Source organism: Papio anubis, chromosome 11, assembly GCF_008728515.1.
Source record: "Papio anubis isolate 15944 chromosome 11, Panubis1.0, whole genome shotgun sequence".
NCBI classification, from domain to species: domain Eukaryota; kingdom Metazoa; phylum Chordata; class Mammalia; order Primates; family Cercopithecidae; genus Papio; species Papio anubis.
Window position 1 is genome coordinate 89,435,980 of NC_044986.1, and position 21,365 is coordinate 89,457,344.

Consider the following 21,365-nt stretch of genomic DNA (forward strand, 5'->3'; position numbering starts at 1 on the left):
AGCTGGGACTACAGGTGCACACCACCACACCTGGCTAATTTTTGTATTTTTTGTGGAGTTGGGGTTTTGACCTGTTGGCCAGGCTGGTCTCGAACTCCTGGCCTTAAGTGATCCATTCACCTAGTCCTCCCAAAGTGCTGGGATTACAAACATAAGCCACCATACACAGCCTCAAGTAATATTCTTTTTTAGCTTTGCTAGTTAATCACCACTAGAATATAAGCTACATGAGAGTAGGGAATAAAAATTGCAGACGTATAGCAAAGTTTCAGTCAGTACCGCAAGATTAAATAATGGTTAGTAAAAATTTTGTGTTATTCCTAATGAATTGTGAATGATATAAGGATATAAAATATTTATTATATTATTTTTCGCCTCAGTTATTTTTCTTTAGTCTTACATGCATTTTCTAAAACTGTAGAAATATGTACTTTTATGTAGGAGAATTTGGTATGCTTTTTTCTTTATGACTTCTGGGCACTGAGTTAACTTAGAAAGGACTGCCATTCTTTATGACAAGTTCAGGAAAATTTGCTTTCCTGTTTTATTTTGACTTAAATTGATTTTTTACAGTTTGAAATCATTAATCTGTATGAAAGTTTGGTGTATGGTATAAGATGTGGTTCCAGTTTTTTTTATTCAAATGGATAGCAATTTTCTCACAGTTTGATTTGTCTTTATTATGTATATGAATCTGTTTTGAACTATTGGTTTGATTGTTGTAAATTTGGTTATCTTATCGTTTTAGTAATTACAGCATGATACCTGCTAAGGCCAAATTTCTATCATTATTCTTGCAAATGTATTTTTCTAGAACAACTTTGGAATTCTCTCTTCATGTCCTTAAAAAACCCATTGGGATGCAGTTGAATTTTCCAGTCAAAGAACATGGCAATATATTTATTTAGGTCAAATGGTTTTTTATATAAACCTGGAATATTTCCTGCTAAGTCTGTTCCCAGACCTGATGTGTATGTGTGTATACACACACACATATATTTATATGTATACACACATATACATATGTATAAATTAATTTTTCCCAATGTATACTATTTATTATTTTCTAACAAGTATATTGTTTCTATACGGTAAACATGTTAATTTCCATAGTACTTATTTTATATCACCTTACTGAAGTATTTCATTTTTAAAAATTTTCAGTGTTACGTTATTGACAAGATTTTTAAAAATCTTTTCCTTTTTAGTAATTATAGATAATTTCCTCCCTTACTTTATTGCCTTGATATGGCTTGCATGAAAAAATGCTGAAAACTTGTAGTAAAGGATATGCTTCTATTTTTCTGTACTTTTATAGGGATACTTCTGTGCTTCCTGTTATTATACTTCTGTGCTTCATGTTATTATCATCAAACATCCTGTATGATGTTTGTTGCTGGTTTCTGATAGAATATTTTACAAAATTTTGTTCTGTCTTTTTAAAAAAAATCAAGATTATATTACGTTTTGTCAAATGCCTTTATGGTACTTATCAAAGTGATCATAGAAACTTTTTTAGTTGTTAGTATAAATAATAATGTGCAGATATTTATATTGACAAAACATTAAATTATTGGGATTAAATCTTCCTTTTGATAAAAGAAGATTGTTTTTTATTATACTTTAAGTTCTGAGGTACATATGCACAACATGCAGGTTTGTTACATGGGTATATACATGTGCCATGGTGGTTTGCTGCACCATCAACCCATCATCTACATTAGGTATTTCTCCTAACACTATCCCTCCACTAGCCCCTCATCCCCTGACAGGCTCTGGTGTGTGATGGTCCCCTCTCTGTGTTCATGTGTTCTCATTGTTCAACTCCCACTTTTAAGTGAGAACATGTGGTGTTTGGTTTTCTGTTCTTGTGTTAGTTTGCTGAAAATGATGTTTTCCAGCTTCATCCATGTCCCTGCAAAGGACACAAACTCATCCTTTTTAATGGTTGCATAATATTCCGTGGTGTATATGTGCCACATTTTCTTTATCAAGTCTATCATTGAGGGACATTTGGGTTGGTTCCAAACCTTTGCTATTGTGAACAGGGCCTCAATAAACAGTGCCTCAATAAATATGTGCTTGTGTCTTTGTAGTAGAATGATTTATAATCCTTTGGGTACATACCCAGTAATGGGATTGCTGGGTCAAATGGTATTTCTGGTTCTAGATCCTTGAGGAATTGCCACACTGTCTTCCACAATGGTTGAGCTAATTTACACTCCCACCAACAGTGTAAAAACATTCCTATTTCTCCACATCCTCTCCAGCATCTGTTGTTTCCTGACTTTTTAATGATCACCATTCTAACTTGCATGAGGTGGTATCTCATTGCGGTTTTGATTTGCATTTCTCTAATGACCAGTAATGATTAGCTTTTTTTCATATGTTTGTTGGCTGCATAAATGTATTCTATAAAAGAAGATTTTTATATCTGATTTTGTAATATATTACTTTGGTATTTTAAAAAATCATCCTGAGACCAAAGTTGTCCTGTCATCTTTTTATACTTTCTGGTTAGGTTTTGCATTTGGCTTGTGAGACCTTTGAAAAAGAAACATTATGTTTTATTATGTGTTGGAATGCTACAAATAAAACAGTAAACTTTAATATGACCCTTCATTTGGCTCAAATGCCATTTCTGGGGAAAATTTTTTGATAACGCTTTCAATTTCTTCTGTAGTTATCTAGTTAATCCAGCTTTCAAGTTCTTCTAGAGTTACTTCATTATTTATTTTTTCCCAGGAAACTTAATATTTTATTACGATTTCAAGCATGTTGGAATGGTGTTCAATTTATTCTGTTGATTTGTATCTGAAGTTCTGTCTGGTTTCTCAGTGCTATTAATATACAATTTTTTTTTCTCTGGTTTCTTGCTGTGCATACCAGAAATGCCTAATTATCTCATCTCTCAAAAGAACTGGCTCATTATTATCAAATATATTTTTCTTTCTTTCTTTTTCTCTTTTTCTTTTCTTATTTTAAACTAAGTCTCTGTTACCCAGGCTGAAGTGCAATGGCATGATCTCAGCTCCCTGCAACCTCAGCCTCCCAGGTTCAAGCAATTCTCCTGCCTCAGTTTCCCAAGTAGCTGGGATTACAGGCACATGCCACCATGGCTGGCTAATTTTTGTATTTTTAGTAAAGATGGGGTTTCACCATTTGGGCCAGGCTGGTCTCAAACTTTTGACCTCAGGTGAGCCGCCTGCCTCGGCCTCCCAAAGTATTGGGATTACATGCAATAGTGACTGCACCCAGTCTAACTCTTTTCTTTATATCTATCTTTGATTTCATTTAGTGGAATACTTAGCTTTCACGCTTGTTTAATTACAAATGCATTTAAGAGTATGTGGCTTTCTTTTAAATTTTGTCATCTTCCATGGACATCATGTATTGGCATTGATATTAATTTCTTGATTGTCTATAATAAATTTTGATAACCTCAATATCCTGACTTATTTAAATTTGGGAGGTTGTTTGGGTTTCATTTTTTATATTTACAGATGCTAATTTCTAGTTTGATGCATTTTTATCACAATATACAACCTGTTAACCTTTTTAATGTAAAATTTGTTAAAGGTGTTTGCTAGTTTGGCCAACTTTTGCAAATATATGAAGGAAAAGAATAGCTATATGGGAAGAATTTTTTTAAATGTATATATGGTCCTCTACAAGTTTATAGACAAACTTAAATATTCAAAGTGACTATTCCTGAAAATAAGATAATCATTAAAGTTAATTGTAACAGCTAATAAACCAATAAGATGAAGTCTTTCAATGGAGCAGCCTTTTTGCTGTGCACTTTCATGTGTTATCTCTTTAATCATTGCGAAGCCCTATTAAGTAGGTACTAATATTAACTCTATTTTTTGTTTGTTTGTTTTTGAGATGGAGTTTCACTCTGTCACCCAGGCTGGAGTGCAGTGGCCTGATCCCGGCTAACTGCAAGCTCCGCCTCCTGGGTTTACACCATTCTCCTGCCTCAGCCTTCCGAGTAGCTGGGACTACAGGCGCCTGCCACCATGCCCGGGTAACTTTTGTATTTTTAGTAGAGACGGGGTTTCACCATGTTAGCCAGGATGGTCTTGATCTCCTGACCTCATGATCCACCCGCCTAGGTCTCACAAAGTGCTGGGATTACAGGTGTGAGCCACCATGCCCAACTAATATTAATTCTTTTTAAAGATTAGGAAAACTAAAGCTCAAAAACATGTATCCAGAAACTAAACAGGACATTTAACAGGGGTGTGTGTGTGTGTGTGTGTGTGTGTGTGTATTTCAGGGATTTTCTGTGTTCCACACCTAATAAAGAACACAAGTATGTCTTTCTTACTGATGCACAGGATGGTCTTCTTATCTTTGTTTCTAGCACATAGCACTGTGTTTGGAACATTGGAATTCCCAGTAAACTGAATTCAATGTAAATTATTAAATGTTTGGTGGAATTTTTATTCCATTATAGCCTCCTTTGTCTCCTCATATAAGATAATTCTGTACATTTATATGACATTCAAACTTTTCTTACATATTCTTTAATTCATAGTAGTATAAGACTGCAAATTTGTTCATTTTACTCTTTAGGAATCTCTTGCTTTGTTCAGAAGAATGCCAATACTTCTTTTGTATAACCTGTTACTGTCAAGTCTTCGATAGTTAGGAAATGACTTATTATTCTGTAACAATAGTGTCACCAGAGAACTGTCAAAAATTGAAAGATTATACCCAGAATGAATTGATCAGTCAATTGCCATATTAAAAAATAGATTATTCTTATTAGTCAATAATGTCTACAAAATCCAATTCAGGAAAATAAATACAGTATAAAAACAGATGTCTGAAAATGTAAAAGTAAGTAGCCAAAGGCCTAACTAGATTAAATGTGAATTCTTCCTGCAGTAATGAAATAGACAAAAGCAATAATGTTCATAACATTTAGGAGCATTGATGGAGGGATGTTGTTCTATACACAGACTTTGTTTCTAGGGGAAGCAAAGATAGTCATTAATAAATCAGAGCCACTTCTAACCATCAAATTGCCACATTAAAGGCAAATTAACCTGCATGAGTCATCATTCCGGGGAACTCACTTTTGATAAAACAATGAAGTGACATCATCTCTAGAATGTAGCATTATAATTTTGGAAGTCATGGAAAATGTGGTTGTTTTTTTTTAAAGGGCAATAAAATAAGAAGATTTGTTGTAATTTTTAGCTTCCAAATATTCACTTAACAGAAATTACTCACTGCCTGAGCATGCAGGATGGATGAAGCTTCATTAAAGCAAGCTGAAGGAAAAAGTTAAGCTTCCTTCTGGAGGGATAAATCAATGTTACTCATCTTTATAAGCTGGACACTTAATTCTGGGAACCTGACAGATACTTAGAACATAAAGTTGACCCCAGGGGGTCCACTGCAGTGAGTTCTTGTGAGTCCGATGAGTTACAAGGTTTAGGGTTCAATTTCCTGCAGATTCTTCTGAGCAACTGGTAAACCCATCAGTTGTGATTGGTGGTTCCGGCATATGGAAATACAATTTCCCAGCCATAAGTAGAAAGCTAAAACTGGATCCTTTCCTTACTCCTTATACGGAAATTAATTCAAGATGGATTAGAGACTTAAATGTTAGACCTAATACCATAAAAACCCTAGAAGAAAACCTAGGTAATACCATTCAGGACATAGGCATGGGCAAGGCCTTCATGTCTAAAACACCAAAAGCAATGGCAACAAAAACCAAAATTGACAAATGGGATCTAATTAAACTAAAGAGCTTCTGCACAGCAAAAGAAACTACCATCCGAGTGAACAGGCAACCTACAGAATGGGAGAACATTTTTGCAATCTACTCATCTGACAAAGGGCTAATATCCAGAACCTACAAAGAACTCAAACAAATTTACAAGAAAAAAACAAACAACCCCATCAAAAAGTGGGCAAAGGATATGAACAGACATTTCTCAAAAGAAGACATTCATACAGACAACAGACACATGAAAAAATGCTCGTCATCACTGGCCATCAGAGAAATGCAAATCAAAACCACAATGAGATACCATCTCACACCAGTTAGAATGGCAATCATTAAAAAGTCAGAAAACAACAAGTGCTGGACAGGATGTGGAGAAATAGGAAAACTTTTACACTGTTGGTGGGATTGTAAACTAGTTCAACCATTATGGAAAACAGTATGGCAATTCCTCAAGGATCTAGAACTAGAAGTACCATATGACCCAGCCATCCCATTACTGGGTATATACCCAAAGGATTATAAATCATGCTGCTATAAAGACACATGCACATGTATGTTCATTGTGGCACTATTCACAATAGCAAAGACTTGGAATCAACCCAAATGTCCATCAGTGACAAACTGGATTAAGAAAATGTGGCACATATATACCATAGAATACTAAGCAGCCATAAAAAAAGATGAGTTTGTGTCCTTTGTAGGGACATGGATGCAGCTGGAAACCATCATTCTTAGCAAACTATCACAAGAACAGAAAACCAAACACCGCATGTTCTCACTCATAGGTGGGAACTGAACAATGAGATCACCTGGACTCGGGAAGGGGAACATCACACACCGGGGCCTACTATGGGGAGGAGGGAGGGGGGAGGGATTGCATTGGGAGTTATACCTGATGTAAATGACGAGTTGATGGGTGCTGACAAGGTGATGGGTGCAGCACACCAACATGGCACAAGTATACATGTGTAACAAACCTGCACATTATGCACATGTACCCTAGAACTTAAAGTATAATAATTTAAAAAAAAAAGGAAATACGATTTCCATTTAAGTATTGCCTTTTGAAAGGCAAGTCTGTATATTAAAGAATAAAATCACCTCAATTAAAACAGGATAATGGAATCCAAAATTTGTTTTAGTTGTCCAAAATTAAAAATGTTGCTATTCAACAATATTTGTAAAATAAAGCTATTAAAATTATGAACTTAATGTCTATGAAATTGTTTTGGAATGTATATGTGGAACAAAGCTAAGGAGAAAAAAATATTTAGCTGATGTTCTTAATATTGCCTGTCAATTATCAAAATTGCTTTATTTAAAAACATTCTATTCAGCTATCTCTATTTTACTATGTGCAAGATAGTTGCCACAGATACACAGATAGTAGACATTCCCAGTGTTCTTTATTCCTCTGTATGTGCTCACATTTCCATCTGCCAACATTTTCCTCCTGTCTGAAAGACTTCCTGTGACATTTCTTGCAATGCAAGTCTGCTGGTGATTAATTCTTTTAGCTTTTACATATCTTTAAAAAGTCTTCAATACCCTTTTATTTCTAAAAGATAGTTTTTCTGGATATAGAATTCTAAGTCTACAGTATTTTTCTCTAAGTATTTTAAAGATATTGCTCCATTGTTTTGTGGCCCACATTGTTTCTGATGAGAAGTGTGCTGTCATTTTAAATCCTTATTCTTTTATATATAGTGTGTTTTTTTCCTTTGGATGATTTTAATATTTTCTTCCTGGTTTTAAGCAATTTGGTGGTATTGTATGTTTTCTGTGTGTTTGGGTACATTGAGTTTCTTGAACATGTGGGTTTATACTTTTTTCATCATATTTGGATTATTTTCTGCTGTATTTCTTTAAATAGTTTGCAGCAACTTCTCCCTTTCTTTGGAGATGCTAGTTAACATAAATATTAGGCCATTTAAAGTAGTTCCCCAGATAGGCACTAAGTCTGGTTCATAATTTCTCAGTATATTTTCTCCTTGTGTTTCATTGTAGACAGCTTGTGTTACTTACTCTACAAGATAACTTTTCCTTCTGCAGTATCTATATTAATCTCATTCAGTGTACTTTTTTCTTATTTCATATTTTCCATCTCTGGAAGTTTGATTTGAGTGATTTTTATATATTCCATATCTCATGTTCAGTCTTTAACTTTTTTGAGCATTTGAAATATAGTTATAATAAGAAGTTTTAATATTTTTCTCTGTGTAATTTTAGGTTTTGGTTTTATCTGGTTTTATCATCTGTGTAATTTCAGGGTTTGGTTTCATTGTTTTTTTCCTTCATTAGGAGCAGTATTTTCTGTTGTCTTTGCATACCTGGTAATTCTGAGTCATTGTGAGTTTTATCTTGATCAACTACCAGTAACTGTGAGTTTTGTCTTGTTGGATGCTGGGTATTTTTGTGTTTCTGTAGATTAGCCTTCTCTAACCTTTTAGGAACCAGGGACCGGCTTCATGGAAGACAATGTTTCCACAGATGTGGGGTTGGGAGTGATTTCAGTGTGACTCAAGTGCATTACATTTATTGTGTACTTTATTGCTATTATTATTACATAATCACCATAATGTAGGATCAGTGGGAGCCCTGAGCTTGTTTCCCTGCAACTAGATGATCCCATGTAGTGGTGATGGGAGACAGTGACAGATCATCAGGCATTAGATTCTCATAAGGATCATGCAACCTAGATCCTCACATACTCAGTTCACAATAGGGTTCATGCTCCTCTGACAATCTAATGCTGCTGCTGATCTGACAGGAGGCAGAGCTCAGGCGTTAATGCAAGTGATGGAGAACAACTATAAATATAGATGAAGCTTTGCTCGCTCACCACTACTAACCTACTGCTGTGCAGCCTGGTTCCTAACAGGCCATTAATGGGTACTGGTCTGTGGCCTTGGATTGAAGACCCCTGCTATAGATAGTACTATTGAGCTTCATTTTGTTATACAGTTAAATCAATTGGAAACGTTTTGATCTTTCAGAGACTTGTTTTTAAGCTTTTTTTTTTTCTTTTCTTTCTTTTTTTTTTTTTTCTGAGACAGAGTCTCAGTCTGTCGCCAGGCTGGAGTGCAGTGGTGTGATCTCGGCTCACTGCAACTTCTGCCTCCTGGGTTGAAGTGATTCTCCTGCCTCAGTGTCCCGAGTAGCTGGGACTATAGGCTCCCAGTTCCATGCCCCGGCTAATTTTTTGTATTATTTAGTAGACACGGGATTTTACCGTGTGCCCAGGCTGGTCTTGAACTCCTGAGCTCAGGCAATCCACCCACCTCAGCCTCCCAAAGTGCTAGGATTACAGGTGTGAGCCACTGTACTTGGCCCTAAGCCTTTTTTTAGGTGAAATCATGGCAGCATTAAATCTTGGGCTTATTTTTTCCACTATTGAGACAATATCCATCCCATAACTCTTCTCAGTGCCTATGAATTATGAAGTTTTTCCTGCTAACTGATGATAACAAGAGCTATTTCTTCCCTATGCTAACTTCAGGGATTATTCCTTGTAATGCAGTTTCTCTAACTTAAAACTATTGACATTCATGGGCTGAATAATGGTTTCTGGAGGAGAAGGCACTGTCCTGTATATGATCAGATGTTTAAGAGCATCCCTGGCCTCAGTACTGTAGATGACCGTAACATCCTTTAAATTGTGACAATCAAAAAATGTCTCCAGATATTGCCAGTGGCTCCAAGGGAATACAGTTGCTCTCAATTAGGAACTACTGCTCTAATCCTTTCTGATAGTTTTCTTATATGCCTGCCATGACTAAAGACTTTGCTCAGGACTCAAGGGAGACCTCCTACAGATCTCCCAAATTTTGTATCTGCCACGCTTTCCTCTTCTATAGGCTTCCCTGAGAACTTTAGTCAGTTGGCCTTCCTGGATTCTCAGCTCTGTTTTCTCAACTCAAGGAGACTACTGAGTTTTGACTGTGTTTCTTTTTCCCCATCACAGCCTGGAAACTCTAGGTGGTAATGCTGGTGCAATCATAAGTTCACGTTGCTTCCTGTCTCTCAATGATCTCTGCCCTTTGTTGCTTGATGTCCAGCGTCTTTGAAAACTATTGTTTCATTATCCTTTATTTTTATTTATTTTTAGTTTTTTCAGGTGGATCCCTGTTAACCTCATCTTTGTCCTCATCCTTATTCTTGAAAGATACTTTTGCTAGATACACAATTTTGGATTAGCTTTTATTTTTTCTAAGCACTTTGAAAGTATTTGAACTATCTTCTGGTGTCCATTGCTGCTGTTATTCAGCTGTCAGTCAATTTTCTTCTTTCCTTTCTGATGATCTGTCTTTTTTGTTCTGAGTACTATTAAGATCTTCTCTTTGCCTTTGCCATTTTGCAGTTCTGCTATGATGTAGTAAGCATAGGTTTCTTTTTATTTTTCCTTGTTCCTAAAGGATATATCAGGCTTCCTGATATATCTTTCCTGAACCTTTAGAGTCTTTCTTTCATCAGTTCTCAAAAATTTGCAGCCATTATCTTCTTAGGTGTTTTATCACCTTGATGTTGTTTATTTTTTCCACTTTGAAAGTCTTATTGGATACAAAAAGCATGAACCCCAAAGGAAAAAACATTAATTGAGGTCATAAATATTAGGATCCTTTATTGAGCAAAAATAACCAAGAAGGAGAGTGAAAGGGCAAGCTACCAAAAGGGAGAATGTATTTGTAGTACATGTAACTGACAAAGACTTGGATCCAGTGTATTATAAATAGTTCTTACAAATTAATAAGAAAAAGATGCAAATTAATATGAAAAACATGCAAATATCTTAAGGAGGCATCTCACAAAGAGACACACATGCCCAATAAACACAAAATGGTTTCAGTCTCATTCATTATAAGACAAATGAACATTTCAACCACAGAAGTACCACTATACACTCAGAATGGCCAAATTTAAACTAATAATGTAAAATGTCTGGGATCATGTTAGACAGCTAAAACTCACATATATTGTTGGTGGAAGTATAATTGAAAACATTACTAATCTTGAATGTACTTACTATATAACCCATGACCCAGATGTTCTACTCTTAAATATACTTTACTAACATTGTGTATATTTATATGTGTGTGTGTGTGTGTGTGTGTGTGTGTATGTATAGATGTTCATCAAAAGACATGAAACATTTATGCCAGCATTGTTTATATTAGCCAAGAACTGAAAACAACCCAGATGCCCCTCAAAGGCACAATGGGTAAGGAAACTGTAAGATATTTGTATGCTGGAATACTATATAAGAAGGAAAATTAATTACTTCTACCATCAGTAACAGCATGGGTGAATTTCACTAACTTAATATTGGAAAAAATGAATACACATTTTTTTTTAGATGGGGTTTCACTCTTGTTGCCCAGGCTGAAGTGCAATGATGCAATCTCAGCTCACTGCAACCTTCGTGTCACGGGTTCAAGTGATTCTCCTGCCTCAGCCTCCCAAATAGCTGGGATTACAGGCACATGCCACCATGCCAGCTAATTTTTTTGTATTTTTGGTAGAGACAGGGTTTCTCCATGTTGGTCAGGCTGGTCTTGAACTCTCAGCCTCAGGTGATCCACCCACTTTGGCCTCCCAAAGTGCTGGGATTACAGACGTGAGCCACCATGCCTGGGCAATGAATACACATTTTTATATAATTATGTAACGTACATTATACAATTGCTGAGACCAACTCAGTAGGGGAGACCCTAACCCAGTGGCACTAGAGGAATTAAAGAGACACACACAGAAATATAGAGGTGTGACATGTTAAATCAGGAGTCTCACAGCCTTCAGAGCTGAGAGCCCCAAACAGAGATTTACCCATGTATTTATTAACAGCAAGCCAGTCATCAGCATTGTTTCTATAGGTATTAAATTAACAATATCACTTATTGGAAATGAAGGGATGGGCCAAATTAAAGGAATAGGTTGGGCTAGTTAACTGCAGCAGGAGCATGTCCTTAAGGTACAGATCGCTTATGCTATTGTTTGTGGTTTAAGAATGCCTTTAAGCAGTTTTCTGCCCTGGGAGGGCCAGGTGTTCCTGGCCCTCATTCTGGTTAACCCACAACTTTCCAGTGTGGGCACTATGGCCATCATGAACATGTCACAGTGCTGCAGAGATTTTGTTTATGGCCTGCTTTGGGGCCAGTTTATGGCCAGATTTTGGGGGGCTTATTCCCAACAGCAATTATATAATGAATTACATACAGTTGGAATCCTAATTGTATAATTTTCAAATAGTTGCAAAGATTCACACCTTGGGGGGTACAGAGGGCATGATGACTAGGAAGGAGCATAAGTGGGGACAACTGGAGTTTGGTTAATGTTGTATTTCTTGTTTGGGGGGTGTTTATGTGGGCATGTTCATGTTTGAAATTGTATACTATATACTTATGATTTGTACTTTTTGTATACATGTTATAGTCGATTCAAAAGTTTGATTAAAAACAGACAGTATTTGCCATTTTAACTTCTGTTTCAGTAAACAGCAAACATTAACCATATGAACATAAAAATGCACATATGATTATAAATTATGGACATATATGAAGGCAAAGAACAAGGTGTTAGGGGATCGAGTCACCAAGGTATCTGCTTTTATGAGATGTTTTGGCCAGACCTCTACAAGAAAGAGTTATTCAAGTTGAGTGAGGTGGAGGGCAGTGTAAGATAAGGTTGGAGAGGCATGCAGGACTTTTAGGACATCCTGGAGAGTTTGGTCTTCATCCCAAGATCGATGGGCAACTTTAGAAGGGCTATTAAGGGGTTAATTATGTGATTAAGTTTTAAAAATAATTACTCTGGCTACACTGTGAATTGTGGACTTGAAAATGGGCCAGAGTTGAATTCCGGTGAGCCATTAAAGACTACTGCAGTGCTCCAGGCAAAAAAATAATGGCATCTATGATCTAGACCAGGGACCTGCCAGTTTTTTATGTAAACAGTGTGTGTTCCACCTACTAAACTTCACCACTGTAGCATGACAGTGGCCATATACAATGCATGAATGAACAAACATGGCTGTGTTCCAGTAACACCTGATTTACAAAGACAGATATTGTAGTTACCGATCTCTGATCTAGAGTAAAGAAAAAATTTAGGTGTATTTTGGAAGTAGATTTAATAGGATATGGACTAGGTGCAGTGGCTCATGCCTGTAATCCCAGCACTTTGGGAGGCTGGGGTGGGTGGATCGTGACATCAGGAGTTCAAGACCAGCCTGGCCAAGATGGTGAAACCCCATCTCTACTAAAAATACAAAAAAAATTAGCTGAATGTGGTGGCAGGTGCCTGTAATCCCAGCTACTTGGGAGGCTGAGGTAGAGAATTGCTTGAATCCAAGAGGCAGAGGTTGCAGTGAGCCAAGATTATGCCATTGCACTCCAGCCTGGGTGACAGAGCAAGACTCTGTCTCAAAAAAAAAAAAAAAAGAAAGAAAGAAAGAAAAGAACATTAAAAAATTAGCTGGGCATTGGGGCATGCATTTGTAATCCTGGCTACTCAGGAGACTGGCAAAGTAGGATCGCTTGAGCCTGGGAGTTTGATGTTGCAGCAAGCTATGATCCCATCACTGAACTCCAGCCTATGTAACAGAGAGAGATCTTGTGTCTAAAAAAAAATTTTTTTAAATAGAATATGTATTGGATGTTGAGAATGTCAGTAAGAGGAGAGGAATCAAGGAAGATTTCTAGGTTTTTGGTTTGAGTAATTTATGAATAATGGTGTTGCTTATTAGGGGTCAAGTTCATTGAAGAATAGTGACATGTCAAAATTCCAGTGTTCTTCTCATCTTTGGTCCAGAATTACTTTTATTCTTTTATACACATAGTGGTCACCAGTTGCACAAACAATTAAAGTGAGAAAAAAAACCAAAAGAATCCATCATATTGATCATTGTTGTGTTTTCTGCTAATAGGAGGAAAAATAGTAGGAAAGAAAAAAATATAAAATATTCTCAGACTCTCATTGACAATGCATCTTTAGCCCTCGTGTTCTCCCTTCCTCCAAAAGTCACATCCCCTGCACTCTTGCCCCAAAATGATACCCTTATAAGAATAAACCAGAGAATGTACAGGTTAGAGGAGATTATATGTTGATTCTTTACATACATCAGTGACATTGGGGATAGAGGTGACTGCTAAGTAGAGCTGCCATCTGCTCTCTGGACAAGCACTATTTCCCATTCCATTTGTAAAAGGCACCTGTTCAAGTAACTGCCTTATTACCACTGCTATGTCAAAACTGTAATGCTGTTTTGATTTTCTTTATAGTTTGATGTGCTTTAAATGATATATATATACGTGTGTGTCATTTATATATATATATACCTTTGAATGTTACAGGCTTTGCTCTCTGTACATAATACTGTGGCTCAGAAGAATTATGACCCTGTGTTGCCTCCTATGCCTGAAGATATTGACAATGAGGAAGACTCAGTAAAAATAATCCGTCTGGTCAAAAATAGAGAACCACTGGTGAGTTTTGGTGCTCAGATATGAGTAGATATCATGATAAGGCCAAATCTGATGGTGCATACCATGTATAACTTTCTTTGAAATATGCTTCCTCTATGTTCTCAAACTTTAAAAGAAATGGAACATTGATGTCTAAAGAACATGCTTTTGAAAAATGAAAATGGACCGGGTGCAGTGGCTCACGCCTGTTAATCCCAGCACTTTGAGAGCCCAAGGTGGACATATCATGAGGTCAGGATTTCGAGATCAGCATGACCAACGTAGTAAAACCCCATCTCTACTAAAAATACAAAAATTAGCTAGGTATGGTGGCACACATCTGTTGTCCCAGCTACTTGGGAGACTGAGGCAGGAGAATTGTTGAACCCGGGAGGCAGAGGTTGTGGTGAGCCAAGATCGCGTCACTGTACTCCAGCCTGGGTAACAGAGCAAAACTCTGTCTAAAAAAGAAGCCAAAAAAAAAAAAAAAAAAAGAAAGAAAAGAAAAAAAGAAAACAAAACCAGATAAAATAATAGGCATTTTATTGGCTACATTTGAATAGCAATGATTTTGAAAATGTGACCTGTTGACATTTATGAAAGAAAGTGTAACAGGTGCCAAGATTGACTGATTTGAGATTAAATGGTACAACTTTAAAAAAAAATTGCCTTTATCTATGGGAACACAACTTTAAGTTATTTTATATACTTCATTCAATTGCTTTTTAAATTTAAACTAATTTGCAGCAGATCCAATAAAACTTTTGAGAAGTCTTAATGAAGTAAGCATCTAATTTCTTAGATAAACATCTTTTGAAAATCTTATTTGGTCAGGAGGTGTGCAACTTAAATTTGTTTAATTTGGCCAGGTGCGGTGGCTGGTGCCTGTAATCTCAGCACTTTGAGAGGCCAAGGCGGGCAGATCACGAGGTCAAGAGATCAAGACCATCCTGGCCAATATGATGAAACCTTGTCTCTACTAAAAATACAAAAAATTAGCCAGGTATGGTGGCAGATGCCTGTAGTCCCAGCTAGGTGGGAGACTGAAGCAGGAGAATCACTTGAACCCAGAAGGCAGAGGTTGCAGTGAGCCAAGATTGTACCACTGCCCTCCAGCCTGGTGACAGAGTGAGACTCCGTCTCAAAAAAAAAAAAAAAAACCACAACAAACAAACAAACAAACAAAAAATGAGGAGCTTCAATATCTGATTTCTTTTGTTGGCTGATAGATTTTTTCCTTCTTTCCACTAATAATAAGGGATTAGTAACCTGTGTCATCATTATACCTCTAACTCTTCTGGGCACCAGACTTACCTCTCCACTTACTATATTTTTTTCCCACAAACCTAGACCTGTTTAGGTGTTCTCTGTATTAATGAGCAGCATTCACCCAAGCTAAAAACCTGGCTGTCAACCTACATTTGTTCATCTTGCCTCACCTCCCACATCCATTAACCACTGAAGTCCTGTTGACCCAACCTCCTAAATCTTTCTTAAATCTGTCCCACTGCCGTAGATACCCTATAACCATTTGTTGCCTAAATTACTCTAATACTTGTTTAGTCTCCTTGCCTCTAGTCTTGCTGCATTGAGTCCCACCTCCAGACTGCCACTTATCAGTCCTTCTAAAATGATGGTCTAGTTACATTACTTTGCTTTATTTCTTACCTCCACCTGATACGCTGGGAATTTCATTATTTGGTCTCTACCTGCCTTGTTTCTCTTCTCACCATTTGATATGCCCCTCCGTTTCCTGCTCCTCTCTTGGCATTGAAGTCTTACATAAGATTGCTGGTAGTTCTTGAGCACTGGAGGCTAATTGTTTCATACCCCTGTCAGATTGTTCATGACGTTTATTTTCTCTCTTGAGAAAGGGAAACCATCAGCAGAATCTCCATTTCTACGTCGATTAAGTTACAAATATAGTAGAATTTGTATAGTGGTGTTTCAGATGTCCTATGCTCTGTAAGGTCTTTCCTGTCTTCCTGAGGTAGCATTTATTTACCACTATACATAATACTTCTAATATGGTATCAAAATGATTTACGAAACCCAGCTGTTTACATATGTTTCTTCACTAGACTGAAAACTTAAAGACCAGTGGTTTATTTATCTTTACATATTCAAAACTTTTTTTTTTTCTTTTTTGAGACAGAGTCTTGCGCCGTCTCCCAGGCTAGAGTGGCAGTGGCTCAATCTCAGCTCACTGCAAGCTCTGCCTCCTGGGTTCATGTCATTCTCCTACCTCAGCCTCCTGAGTAGCTGGGGCTACAGGCATCAACCACCACGCCCAGCTAATTTTTTGTATTTTTAGTAGAGACAGGATTTCACCATGTTACCCAGGATGATCTCGATCTCCTGACCTTGTGATCTGCCCACCTTGGCCTCCCAGAGTGCTGGGATTATAGGTGTGAGCCACCACGCCTGGCCACATCTTCAGAACTTATATAAGGCCAAGTATGTGAATGGTGCTTAGTAGACATTTAGTAAATTAATGAAATTTTTCCTCTAGCAGAGATAAGGTGATGTGAACATTAAGCCAATCAAACCCTAAGATAATATGTGACCTATTTGCAGTATAGTATTCTTGCAGAGAATAATGCCACTTTCTTGATACTATTAATTGATTAATGCAGGAATAGGATCTAGTGTTAGTTTCCGAGTTATGGATTAATTCGTTGTTGAGTCTTAATCTGTTTCTTCACATTGACAGTAAAAAGTATGGAATTTTAGTGAATTTTTTTGAGTGGTCACAATATTGCTGGGGAGTGTCACCGTGTTGTTAACCAGTATTGATGTGTTGTTCGTGTATTCAGGGGTTTCTTTTGCAGGACAGAGGATCAGATGTTGAGAGTTTGGACAAACTCATGAAAACCAAAAACATTCCTGAAGCTCACCAAGATGCATTGAAAGCTGGGTTTTCAGAAGCTTTTCTGAAAGCTCAAGCACTTTCAAAAAAAAAAAAACCAATGATAAGTTGATTTGAAACCATTCATGTTTCAGAAGAATAACTGAAAGGAAGTCATAATCCTACATTGAAGTTTTAAGTAACTTTCTAAGACCATCCATCCTTCTACTGATTGAATTCCACTATATTTGTAATTTTATGTAGAAATGGAGATTCTACTGATGGTTTCCCTTTCTCAAGAGAAAAACCAAATTGAAGAACAGGAAGTGTGAGTGGCTTAATAAAGGTTTTTGTTTCTTTGTTTTTTGTTTCTCTGTGTGTGTGTGTGTTTTTGTTGTCATCGTTGTTGTTTGTTTGTTTTTGAGACACAGTCTTGCTTCATCGCCCAAGCCAGAGTGCAGTGGTGTAATCACGGCTCATTGCAGCCTTAACTTTCTGGGCTCAAGTGACCCTTTCACCTCAGCCTCCTGACTAGCTAGGACCACACGCGTATGCCACCACATCCAGCTAATTTTTGTAGAGATGGAATCTTGCCATGTTGTCCAGGCTGGTCTTGAACTCCAGGGCTCAAGTGATCCTCCTGCCTTGACCTCTTAAAGTGCTGGGATTATAGGCATGAGCCACGATGCTCAGCTTTAATGAAGTTTCTGATAATAGGGTACTTACAGGAAATCATAGCAGTTATGAAAAAGAATGCCAGATTCCAAAATTGCATGTGATGAAATGTGATTATCAACAATAACCTAATATTTGCATTTCATTGAGCTGTCATATTTCATTAATGTTATTTGATGTAAGGCGTTTTCTTTCTCCCCTAGATTCCCTAAGATGAACCTGTCTGATTCTCTTCATTCTGCTGCTATTCAGCATTTATGGACTTTTAAAAAAACCATTTTTATATGTTAAAAGTTTTCTTATTAATCTAACGTATTAGCTTCTTATTCCTTTAAATACGTGATTCTTTTTAATGCTTAATCTAAGCCTTAAAGAAAGAACACATTAATATTTATAGTTCTAGAAGCTAGGCTTTCATTCCTAGTAGTGATTAGTTTTCCAGATTTTTGGAAATGATACCTGTCCAGTTATAAAATTTAAAAATTATCCTGATCAACAAGGTGAAAGGAAAATTAATTATTTAATTAATTTAAAAATTACTTGGAAGAATTTTATAATAGCAAAACAAGCTGATCTAAGCAATACAAGCCTTCTATTTCAAAGATAAACTAATAAAATCACATTAAATGTTTCCCTTTTTTATAGTTTGCTTATCTGAAATGAAGTAATAGTGTCAGACTTAAGTGGTTCCAATTACCTTTTCAACCACCATGCAGTTTTCACCCTGTCTTCTCTATTCTCTTTATTATTAAGGATATGTACAGATTCTTTAAAAAATACTTTAGTGGGCTAAAACTATTAGTGTTCATTCTAGAATTACTATTTTAAATTTGCTCTCCCAGCTTCCGTGTTCTTGATTTATTAAGGATTTCTTCTTAACCTTGTATTTTGCCAACTCATTTTTCAGCCTATTTTAAAAGTATTTTTGGGCTTCTTTTGAGGAAATTAGAATTTGCTCAATTTACTCATTTATAACTGCTCTAGTTTGGAAGTTTCTACATGAGTGGGAAAGATTTAAGAAATCCTTGTAATAGTTCTCCAAAACTGATCTCAAATATTTTCCTGTCCTATCAGACTTGTTCTGTCTTGGTTGTACTTAATGATGTCATAACTGATAGGCCATTTGAGGGCAAGTAATAACAGTTTTTAGAGGAAGAAAACTACATGAAAAGTGTAATAATGTGTTAAACTTCAGTTTCTTATTAATGTTTGTCAGTATTTTCTGCTAACTTTAAGGCAATATATTTCAAAGTGTAGATCTGTGACCAGTTATATCAGAAAAATCAAAGTTTTTGTTAAAAATGCAAATTCTGCTGGGCCCTTTCTCAAATTTCCAAACATAGTTCTGTGCTGTGGCCTGAGAACCTGCATTTTAACATATTTCTCAAGTGAGTTTTATTCACACCAAAGATTGAGAAATGCTGATTTAAGATTTCTATCATTAGATACTACAATGAGAAGTGGAAAATAATTTTTGATTTTATTAACTGGAAAGTACAAATATGTCTTATTATTTTTTAATTTTAATTTTTTCAAGTTTATTAAGAAAGTAAAGGAATAAAAGAATGGCTACTCCATAGGCAGAGCAACTGAAATATGTCTTCTTAATGTGAATCGCTTACTCTTTGAAAATAGTTTAGAAATCCAGGAGACCTAGTTTCTATTTCTCATTCTGATTTGACATGTGAAGTTAGTTCTCTTAGATATTTAATTTTTCTAGGCTTTGCTTTCTTACATCTAAAAAGTAAAGTGATTGGAATATTATTAACCTATCAAATATAAACATTTCTTTTCTTCCCTTTAGTCCGCTTCTGGACAACAATGGGGCTTGATTCTGCAGTAGATCCTGTCCAGATGAAAAATGTCACCTTCGAACATGTTAAAGGTGTAAGTTAAGAAGATTGCCTTGCCTTCTTCATTAATTCTCTAATTGATACTCTGACAAAGTCGATATTTGATTCTACAATGTATTCTGGAATAGGTAAAATTGTATCGCAAAGTATTAGAAACATTTGTATTTTGGGATAAATAATAATACCCAAGTATCAAATCTTGCTTTACGACAGAGATTAGTATAATTTATGAAGGAGCAGCCTGGTATAGTGGAGTGAATGTGGACTTCAGAGTCAAGTTGACTAACGTTTGAAATTCATTTTTCTACTTATTAGCTATGTATCCTTGAGGAAATTACTTTAGATTCTGACAAATAATGTGTGTGCTTGGCACATAGTAGATAGTTAATAAATAGTCCTTCTTTATTGATTTTTCTCTTGCCTCTTATTGATTTTTCTAACTCCAGTAGCCTCCTGAAGTGCTGGGATTACAGACGTGAGCCACCGTGCCCAGCCGACAATGTGTATTTCTTGAATGAATGGAATGTATAAATCCTAGTTTATAGTCAATTAATTTGTTAAATACTTAACGGCTTTTTTTGGGGGGGAGAGGATGGAGTCTCGCTCTGTCGCCCAGGCTGGAGTGCAGTGGTGCGATCTTGGTTCACTGCAACCTCCGCCTCCCGGGTTTACGCCATTCTCCTGCCTCAGCCTCCTGAGTACGAGGACTACAAGCACCCGCCACCACGCCTGGCTAATTTTTTGTATTTTTAGTAGAGACAGGACTTCACCGTGTTAGCCAGGTTGGTCTCGATCTCCTGACCTCATGATCCACCCACCTCGACCTCCCAAAGTGTTGGGTTTACAAGTGTGAGCCACCAACACCCGGCCCAAATGAGTTTGTTGCCAGTACTGGCGCCGTGGTCATTCAGCAGAGATTGGGAGTGTCGGTGACGGCGATCACGTCAGGAGATCACACTATCCTTGGAAGCGATTATCGTGAAATTCGCCTCTACTAAAAGCGTTAAAACCAGTCGGGCGGTATGGCGCCGCAGTCCCAGTTGGTCAGAGGCTGAGCAGGAGAATCGGCGCAAACCCAGAAGCTGAGTTGTAGTGAAAGTCGGTATTGTCTTCCACAGTTCGGCTACGCCAGAGCAAAAGACTGGTTTCAAAAAAAAAAAAATATTTAATAGTATCTATTAAGTGCTAGACCCTATTTTAGCTGCTGGAATAGAATAATCTTTGCCTTCATAGAGTTTAAATTCTAAAACCAGGAACTGGACACTGATATGTCATATAAGAATTTAGTAGAGTATGTTAAAAGGTAATAAAAATGTATGGAGGAAAAAATAGAGCAGGGTAAAGAGGAATAGCAGCTCTGGGAGAAAGATTATAGTTTTAAATGTAATGTTCAGGGTGTGATTGATTGATAGAGAAGGTGACATTTGAGAGAAAATCTGAAGGAGAAGATGGAATAAACTGCATTTATCTGAGACAAGAACATTTCTGGCCAAAGGAACAGATTGAGCAAAGGTTCTGAGGTATTAGAGTATCTGATTTGTTCATTTTTGAAAGTAAAACCAATAGAATTTTTTTTTTTTTTTTTTTTTTGAGAGAGTCTTGCCCTGTCACCCAGGCTGGAATGCAGTGGCACAATCTCGGCTCACTGTAACCTCTGCCTCCCAGGTTCAAGCGATTATCTTGCCTCAGCCTCTTGAGTAGCTGGGATTACAGGCTACTGCCACCATGCCTGGCTAATTTTTGTATTTTTAGTAGAGATGGGGTTTCACCATGTTGGCCAA

General features: G+C 36.8%; 1 long non-coding RNA gene across 9 annotated transcripts in view; it reads left to right on the forward strand.

The window, feature by feature from the left end:
• The window catches only part of LOC110742282, an 84,582-nt gene that overhangs the window by 22,237 nt on the left and 40,980 nt on the right, over positions 1 to 21,365 (forward strand). For 8 of the 9 annotated variants that reach the window (XR_004177035.1, XR_002519777.2, XR_002519778.2 and 5 more), the window contains exons 5-6: positions 14,098 to 14,229; positions 19,536 to 19,618. This is a non-coding gene — a long non-coding RNA (uncharacterized LOC110742282). Of the gene's footprint in view, positions 1 to 14,097; positions 14,230 to 17,320; positions 17,385 to 19,535; positions 19,619 to 21,365 lie in introns of all 9 variants that reach the window. The other variant, XR_004177038.1, reaches the window with a different exon arrangement.